This window comes from Lepeophtheirus salmonis, chromosome 3 (assembly GCF_016086655.4).
Source record: "Lepeophtheirus salmonis chromosome 3, UVic_Lsal_1.4, whole genome shotgun sequence".
Taxonomy (NCBI): Eukaryota; Metazoa; Arthropoda; class Copepoda; order Siphonostomatoida; family Caligidae; genus Lepeophtheirus; species Lepeophtheirus salmonis.
In genome coordinates this window covers 13,229,724-13,239,223 of record NC_052133.2, presented here as the reverse complement: position 1 = coordinate 13,239,223, position 9,500 = coordinate 13,229,724, and positions in this window count along the sequence as shown.

Sequence of the window (9,500 nt, the reverse complement as noted above, 5' to 3'; positions counted from 1 at the left end):
TATTTTATTTTGGGAGGATATAAATTTCAACAGTTTTTGAGTTATTTTCAAAATGAGGAATTAATTAACGAGGTTCAAAGAATATTTTTTCATCCGATCTTATTATTTATCTACCCAAATGATGAATAAAAAAGATAGATGAAAAAAAATGTTTTATTCTGTATATTTGAAGAAACAGTGAAGAAACGTCATAAATATTAGTACAAGGTAATGATTTGCAAGGTTTGTTGCATCCACTAGGAGCATTGAATATTACTAAGTGCACATCCTCCATAAATTTACCCCTTTAACTGAATTAACTAGACCATACTGCGAGAGAAAGAACAAATTGCATACAGCATAAGGGAAAATGATATAGTGACGTCATCTATGATAATATAAAAAACAACACCTTAAGTGGAGAAACATATGTTAGTACGCTCATGAATCTAGAGTTGTTTAAGTCCATATTTAAGAATTAAGACTGCAGACCCCCCAGTTCAGTCTCGGTCCAGCCCAGTTCAACCAGGTCATGCTGTTACTTTTATTGTATCATGCAACCTTTCCTCCAAAAAAAACAACTGAAAAGGGCCCAAAATCACCCGGATTGAGCTACATAAGTAAATCGCCCAAACTGATCTATTTGTACTCGCAATTTATCAAGTGAATTATTTGTATATATATAAATATGAGTAACTATTTCATAATATTAAAATATTTTATTCAAAATAGTATTATAAGAATACATAGTAATATAATATCAAAAGCGTAGCTATACATTTGTATTACTATATGATAGCCAAATTTTCTTCATAGAATAAATAAGATGGTCAATATATATATTTATACGACGAGCAATCAACACAAATTGAATTCCTGTCGTTTTAGAAACAGAACATAACTATAAAACAACTTATTAATTCATTTAATTTTCAAAAAGAATAAATAATGAAATAGATATGACGTATGTGGAGAGATGAGTGAATCGACAGATGACAATAAGAGAAATAGGGTGTTTTTGTGTTAGTGAGGTAACGCCGTGATGCACATTAGTCCTAAAACTTATAAAATTTGATTCTTCACTCAACTATATATCTTCATATTTTAATCAGTTCTATTACTGACAGTCCATATAACCGGTCTGGAACGAATAAATAGGGACTGACATAGAACTACATTAATCTACTCAAACTAAGAGGAGCGTTCTGTCACTTTGATTGAAATAATTAGGTAGAACATATCTCCTTTGATAATACCAATTAATTCATTTAGAAATAATTTATCCTCTAGGGGTTACAAATTTTAATATCATTTTCTAGAACAACTATTTTCGATAATGAGTTCACAGGTATAAACTATGATGGTAGAAAAGTACTCGAGTGTGTTCAGTGAGGCGTATAAATATTATTATTTACAAAAACAACTACTTAGGGCAAAATAAGTTTTAAATAGCTTTAAACATCTTATTTAATATTGGGGTGGTTGGATGTATCATAGAAGTACGCACATTGGGATTCGAAGTGAAGCAAAGAAAGGTTTAGTAACTCAATAGCTAAAAGTTCCAGGGCTGCATGCATAGATAGCGCTATTTATTTAATTAATTCATCGTATTTTCAGTTAATACCAACCTTCAAAAGACAATTGTCAAAATATCAGGACAATCTTTTCTTTAGTTTGTGAGTTATTGTACAAAGTGTGACGCAACTTTTGTGTTTTCCAAAACAATGGACAAAAAACAATTTCATTTGTTAATTTTACAATGCTTCTTGATAGGAAAAACTCCCGTTCAAGCTAAGCAATGATTTAAAAAGTGCTAAAAAATAATAAAACAAACGATAATAATAATTTAAAAAACCCAATTTTGAATTAAACAAAAACTGTTTTTTCTTTGTTAAGCCCAGGACATTACAGGCCATGTGTTAATAAAAAATGTTGTACATTTACAACTTACAAATCCATCAATTTTGGGATGTTCTATATGAATCTATCTATGTTTGACTGTGTGTCCATGAAAAGAATACGGCATTTATTTATGAATAAATACATATAGTAAACAAATGATTTTTTCAAACTATTTATTTTCACAAAATTCATATTTATTTATAATTGTAGTTAGACAAACCGTCACTATTTTTAAACAATTGTGAGAAACATCCCAAAAGCTCACTAAATCTTCATGAATAGAAATTCCATTACTTATTCATTAGACGATTTGGGAGACTAATAGGAGTAGTGGATTTGGTGTCTCAAAGTCTCCGATGAATATAAATATATATTTATTCATACAAAAATATTTGTACATATTTTAAAATGAATATAAATATATTTATATCTAGACAATGGGATTTCCTTTTCCCTGAAGAAGCTACACAATTTTTTTTCTTTTGAAAATTCTGTTGGTACTATATTGATGTATTTTTAAACCCTAGACGAACTGGAATCAATTATAGGGTTAATCAAATATTTTGATCAATCGTTCAATTATTAAAGGATTGGGAAAGTGATTATTTATTCATTTTTCATTTAAACACAATTGTCAAATTCCATTTCATGTGCGTGCTACTTTTCACACTATTTATGTGGTACTTGTATGTCAAAAGATCACTCATGTACGACAACACCTATTAGACATCCGTAGAAGGAGAGGAGGGTATCAATAAAGTTGTTCAACTAGCGGTAAACATGAATTTTGAGTAAGCTCCAAAAAAAAAATAATAATAATGATTAATGGCACTCAATAAATTCATCTCCAGTGGACAAATTTTTTTATGACAATCATGTAAGATCATAAAGGTTAATTCCGATTTATTTATTTATGACCAGTTACTCCTTAATGGCCGTCATATATGAAGATATGAGTTTTGGTAAACAGGGTGGAGATTTTAAATCCAGAAAATTGAAGGATAATATTTTTTAGAAAACTGTTATTAATTAAAAGGAATAGAGTTTCGAAATTTTTTTTTTTTTAATTTCTTCTCACAAAAAGACAAATTTAATTCTTGCTTTTCTGTGCATACATTCACTACAATTTTAAATGAGAAGGGGTCAGAACTTTGTAGGATATTGTATGACGTAATACTGATGCAATGTCATGCTCTGATACTAATTTAGTAAAATTTATTACAAACAAATATATTCATACTCCAAAGCAAAATGCTTAGCACAAGACTGATTTTTATTACTAAAAAATAAGCAAAAAAACTACTTTGCTGACCTTTTGCAAAAATGATATGAAAGTATCATTCCTCCTTCCACAATAGTGCTTTAAAATTAATCACCATCCGTTGTTTCCCCAAAATTTAGTTAAATATGATTTTAAATTTGTCAGTAGCCAGTTACTTTTTAAGATTTGATATACCGATCTATTACTACTTTTTGATAGTCTAATTCAATAATAAGGATGTAGAATAGTTTAGTGGGCTCTAGAAAAAAAACTCTCCTGAGAAGAATCCCCTCTCATCCCTGATTTAAAAAAGGACAAAAAGACTAAGTTATTTTGTCACTCTTTTGGCATAACGACTCAATCATTTTTAAACTCCGGTACAGTATAAATAAAACTGGTTGAACTGTAAGTACTTTTTAATACAGATTTGTTTAAAACAGTATTCATAGCTAAATTTGTAAAAAATATGACCTTAAACGCGTATATCTTTTGTTGTAGTTGCAACATGAACAAAAAAATATTTTCATTAGTATTTAATTATTGAAATGAGAACATCTAAGTATGAAGTTATAACTAGTGTATGTCCTCAAGAGCAATGGCCATTGGGTCGGGAGTTATAAGAGTAAGTCTTATTTGACTTACAATCGACTTACATAGCGAATTAAAATGGCTGACTTTACGTTATAATTTTTTATTTTGTGATAATTACTTTAACTAAGAACTAAATCAGTGATCAAATTTTGGTAATATGGAGGTATTTAATAAAAAAGAAATATTACTATTATTAATTTTAACTCTGAAGTTTGGGAGGGGGGGGATTCTATTAACCATGCCTTCTCCCTCAAATTCCAATCCTTGGAGAATGCATTCCTTTCCTAAATATGTAGTTTTTTAAATGTGGATTTTATACATGGCATTAATTATGTACTTGCTTACTACACGTGCCTAAACATCAATTACTGAACATAAATAATTCATGACATAACAAAAAAAAGTTTCAAGAGTTGATTAGAAAATAGAACAAAAATCTTAGGAACTTTATTTAATTAGGAACTTTTGATTACATTTTTTACTTAGAAACTAGAGTATATTGATTTGTTGTCTGGGGTTATTTTGTTCTGATATAAGTTTGGTGTTAGATTATTGATGAGATTCATTGTATTTAACATATCATAATATTCATTTATTTTTGAAAGAAAGGCTCACATTTAGTTTTGACACTAATTTAACCGTCTACTAAGAACATCGTAAATAACTATATAATTTTTATTCCTCTAGGGGGAAAAGTATTTTCGTATTCTTTGCTTTATTTCTCTGGTTTATAAGAAGTGTTACAATCCTCCGATTTAAGCCAAGTATGCCCTGTTCTGTCCAATAATTTGATGCAAATGAGAATCCAACTTCACTATTTCTTTCTCATAGAATGTCTTGCCCATATTGGGAAAAAATTGAACAGCCAATTTTCACAAGCATCTATTGAGGCCGAGTTTCTAACCCATAGTGCGTTGCCCATAGAAAGGAAAAGTTGGTAGTCACTTGGTGGCAAGTCTGGACTGTAGGGTGGATGGATAAGAACTTCCCATTTGATCTCACGGAGGTTCTGGTGCGTCATCAATGATGAGAACTGATCGGTGTTGTTTTGATTAAATACAATTCCTCTCCTATTTGAGTTTATTTTTCTATCCAGCCTTCTGCAAATTGGCCAATGCGGCTGTTTAGTTAATTTTCATCTCTTAATCGATGCTACGACTTCTAACATGACTGTCTATCTCAATATTTTCCATGATTTTATCTGCATTTTCGATTATAGACCTGACAGTTACAGCAGAACAAAATTGCTCCGCTGTTGTCCTACATGAACCGAAGGATTATCAGCCCCGTATACATCACAAATTTTTTTAATCACATTTTTCCCTCTCAGGTTGTAAAAATGTAAAGTAGTAAATTTCTTCCTTTCAGACCTCTATTCTTAACACAAGAACTCACGACAGAACCAGTAAAGCGCAATAATGTCCTAAAAGCCTTTTTAGTATACACTCACACCTTTAAAATACTATATCATATGATCTAATGTGACCAATAATGAACATATATTGAAGATATATTTAGTTTTAAAAAAGGGTGGGAAATACGAAACTACTTTTTAGTCAACCTATAACACTATAAAACAAAATGAGGGTCTTGGAATGCCCACTGGGTAAAACCCATAATTATTAATGGTATTTAAGCTGTAGAACACAAAAATGACCATTAAAACTTTCAAACTCTATAGGTTTGGCCTTTAAACCCTTTTATTTATAAGAATAAAATAAAAAGGACATAGCTACAATTTAATTCCATATTTCGACATGAAAGAACTATATTCATGAAAATCAATGTAAATAACAAATTAATACAAACATGCAGCAATTAAGAAATGAATTACTTATTACTTTTTTTAATTACGATTAATAAAAAATGCATACAACGACTAAAAATCAAGTAAAATGAAGGACTTAAAGTAATATATATTTGACTTTTTTTAAATTGATATGTAAGGTTTATACTATAACTTCAATATTACAGTCCTACTTGTGTCCTGGTGTTATTATTATTATAAAATCATTTTATATGCACGTGTATGTAGTTTTATCACAAATAAAAAGTCCTTTGCAAACCTACACAACATTAAAACAACTTAATTAGTATCATTAGGTATTGTAGCCTGATTCGAAAAAGTTATATTTAAATATTGATTTTTTCAACTCTTAGTAGATATAACATAAGAAACAGCTATAAACTTAATTATTTGTGATTTGAAATTATTTGGCATATCAGTTATATTGTGATAATGAGATACTAATGCATTTTAATTGGCCCTACTATAAAATTTGTATTGGAATCTCTACCAGCAGGACCATTATGTCATAAAAATCCAAATATCAGAGTCAGTCCACTGAAAAATAAACAAAATGATCAAATAATCACCTTATATTAATCATTTAAATGTTATACTTTTTAAATCTATTAACGCAGTTGTAAAATAGTTTCTTAAATTTTTGAGAGTTCTACAAAATATTAGTCTTTTTTTGTTTGTTTTTTTCAAAATTGTGTTTATTGGAAACGAATTTTTTTACATTACTGATAAATCAGAAATGTCCTTTTTGTGTTATTTTTTTTATAGTTGAAAATGTACAAAAATATCTAAGGAATGTTGATAACTATATTTAAACTACATGTGCCTCGATTAATAATTTTCAAGTTATTGATAATTAATTCGAGTTCAAACTAGGTCAAATGTGTCAAGTTATATTTTAAACAAGTTTTTACTAATTTTTTGAAAAAAATCAATTGTGTATATTTCTAACGATTTCGGATCATAGAACGAATGTAACTCTACTAAAATATTTGCATACCTATATTCACTATGATGTACAATGAACCTTTATTATATATCTATAAAATAATATAAATCTATAATTAAATTCTGTTAAAATCTAACACCATCAAATCATTTAATTATTACTCACTATAAAAATAAGTAAAATAGTTTTTCAATCCAGGTATGGGAAAAAAAAACAAGATTATATTTTTCAATACAAAAAATCTCTTTATTTTTTAATTTAGTAGTGTTTTTTCATGCCCATATTAATCTTGTTCTTTTTTTTACTTTTTCCTTGCAGAATAATAAATTTATTTGTGCTATCGTCATTATTTATGTATATAATTAAATATAAAAGAATTTTTACAATATAATTATAAAAAATATTTGTCAAACAAAAAGATTGATTGTATTAATATCATCATATCATATTGACACTTTTTAGGTAAACCTAAATTTATATTTTTCTGTGAATCCGTCTATTACAATAGTTTATACTATTGCAAAGTATATGAGATCTGTGACAAGCTGGTTTCCTTGAACATCAAAACTGACCCTATGCTTATGTAATATAATATGTAACTCTCACAGACCTTTCTAATCAATTTCGGGTATAGTGACAATATCTCTAGATATATATGTATCATTAATTTAAGTCATTATTATTTTCAAACTATTTCCTCTGTAAAATCAACATTCTTTTGGCATATGTAATTTGCTTCGAACTCTTGATGGGAACGCTTTAATGGACTTTCCATGGGATTGTCTTATTATAACTATATTTGTTTGTTTTACAAAGCAAGTTTTTGGTATGACTTTCAAGGATTGAATAGCTGACGGCACAATTTTTTCAAATTTTTTGGACTATATTTCAGTAAGCTATTCTCTATAACAAACACACAGCATTGAAATAACTAGTCTTCTATTTCTCTCCACTTTGAAATGTTGTGATTCTTGTAGACCATTTCCATCTACCCAGAAAACTATTTCCATCTTCTTCTGTCTTTTCAAAATCAGTTTTTGGCCTCTCACAAAGCAGTGGATTATACTTACGACAAGTTCCAAGTCCCGTATAAGAGGTTTATGATGACTCAAACTATGAATATTGAATAGAGCAATCACAACTAGCTCAGAGTAACTCTAGATAACTTTATCAGAATTTGTAAAGGGACAATGGATAACTATTGGTGCTTTAAGCATTACGTCGAATTTGTTAAGGTGCCAAGCACATAAACTCCATTAATTAAATGATCAACTTACTTTCTTATACTAAGTTATATAACAGTACAAACAAAATTCCCACGAGGAGCCTTTTTAAAAACAAAACTCAACTCCCATCAGGATTCAGGGCCGCTCTTCCTTTTCTAAATCAGATAACCTGCAAGGCTCCCAAATGAAGTTATATAATTATTTAATTTATAAATCGAATCGATTTTTTTAGCTATTGCAAGCGTCAATGGAGCTTCAATTCCTAAAAATACACAGTTCTCAGCCATGACTTGAGAAGAGATCAATTTATTCATCGTTGAAGTACCATATTTTACTCACAGTATTTCTTTTTAAAATATATATTTATAAAATGATATCCACCTACTACAGGGGAAGTTGCAACAATTATCAAATGACATATAAATAAAATTTGGAAAAAATAAAATAATTTTGTTTGTTATAATTAATAAGTAGATTAAATCGATAAAAAACATATTTAAGTATGTTATACTAAATTGTGGATGGTTTTAGTGCAGCCAGCTTCCAGTATTACTTGAATCAAAAGCAAACAATGTTGCTACAATTTTCTATACCTAAATATCATCCAGTTCAACTACATTATCGTATATTGAATTGAAAGAAGATTCTGTATACACTTTATTTGCCAAATAATTTTGTTAACAAATATTTGTTATTTTTTTATATTTTTTATCGACATAAAGAAGTAATACGTTCTAGGGTTGAGCTTTAATTAATAGAATTTATATATAAATTATATGAAATGCGTGCCAAATATAAATAATGTTCCTTTCCTATCTGTATTACTTAGTTCTGAGTAGTTTTTTCTTATTTCTACTTATAATGAGTTGGATAATCAGATTCAAAGAAAGCCCCTGTTGTATAGTTCTTAAAAAGTTAATATATACATATGTATACCTACCTTTATGTATAGTCTATACAGAACCATTCAAAAGTCCCCTAGTGAGAAATTCCCATCGTTGAAGTATAATCTTTTACACCAATTATTTTTTCACTGTTTTATTGCTTTAAATAAAATATAAAATAAAGTAACTATGTAACTTTACATTGTTTTATACACATATATGGATATATGCGTATAATTTTCCCTCATAGGAAAGACCCCTAGTGGTTTTTCAATATGAGCCCTCATTAATAAAGGTGCTTGCTCTTAAATCACGGAACTCAAATTGGTAGTGAAAAAAAATTTAGAGAGAGGGTTTATTTTTGTCCATCTTAATTTTTAACACCATGATGAGATGAAAGGTTTAGTAAGTAAGGTTCATAAATTTGATAGGTCGATTATCATAAAATATCAATGAGGCCGAACCATAAAGAAAAGAAGACATTAGCGAGTCAAAAGAGTTATTTCTACTGATAATTCGCTATCACTGGATTTCAACAGAGAGTCTCAAATCTTATATCCGCTCTAACGTTGCCGTTATATCAATATTTTACAACCAGTTCCGTTACAAAAATAGATATTAGTATTTGGGTGTTCTTCGATACTTTTTCGATTGAAAATATAAAACAAAAATGTAGTTAGCGCCACTTACAGGGGCGTTCATGAGGTGTTTGTTTGGGATCGGGACTAGGTAAAAAATGTGTTTTACTTTTTAATCAAATGTACTTTTTATTTTTGCTTTTTATGTTAAGGTTAGAAATTTGACACAATCTCGGCTTCTTTTGTAGAAACTTCATTTAGCTTCTTTGCTATAGTTAAATAGTTACTCTAAATATAAAAATGCTTGATAACCTCATCTCATATCG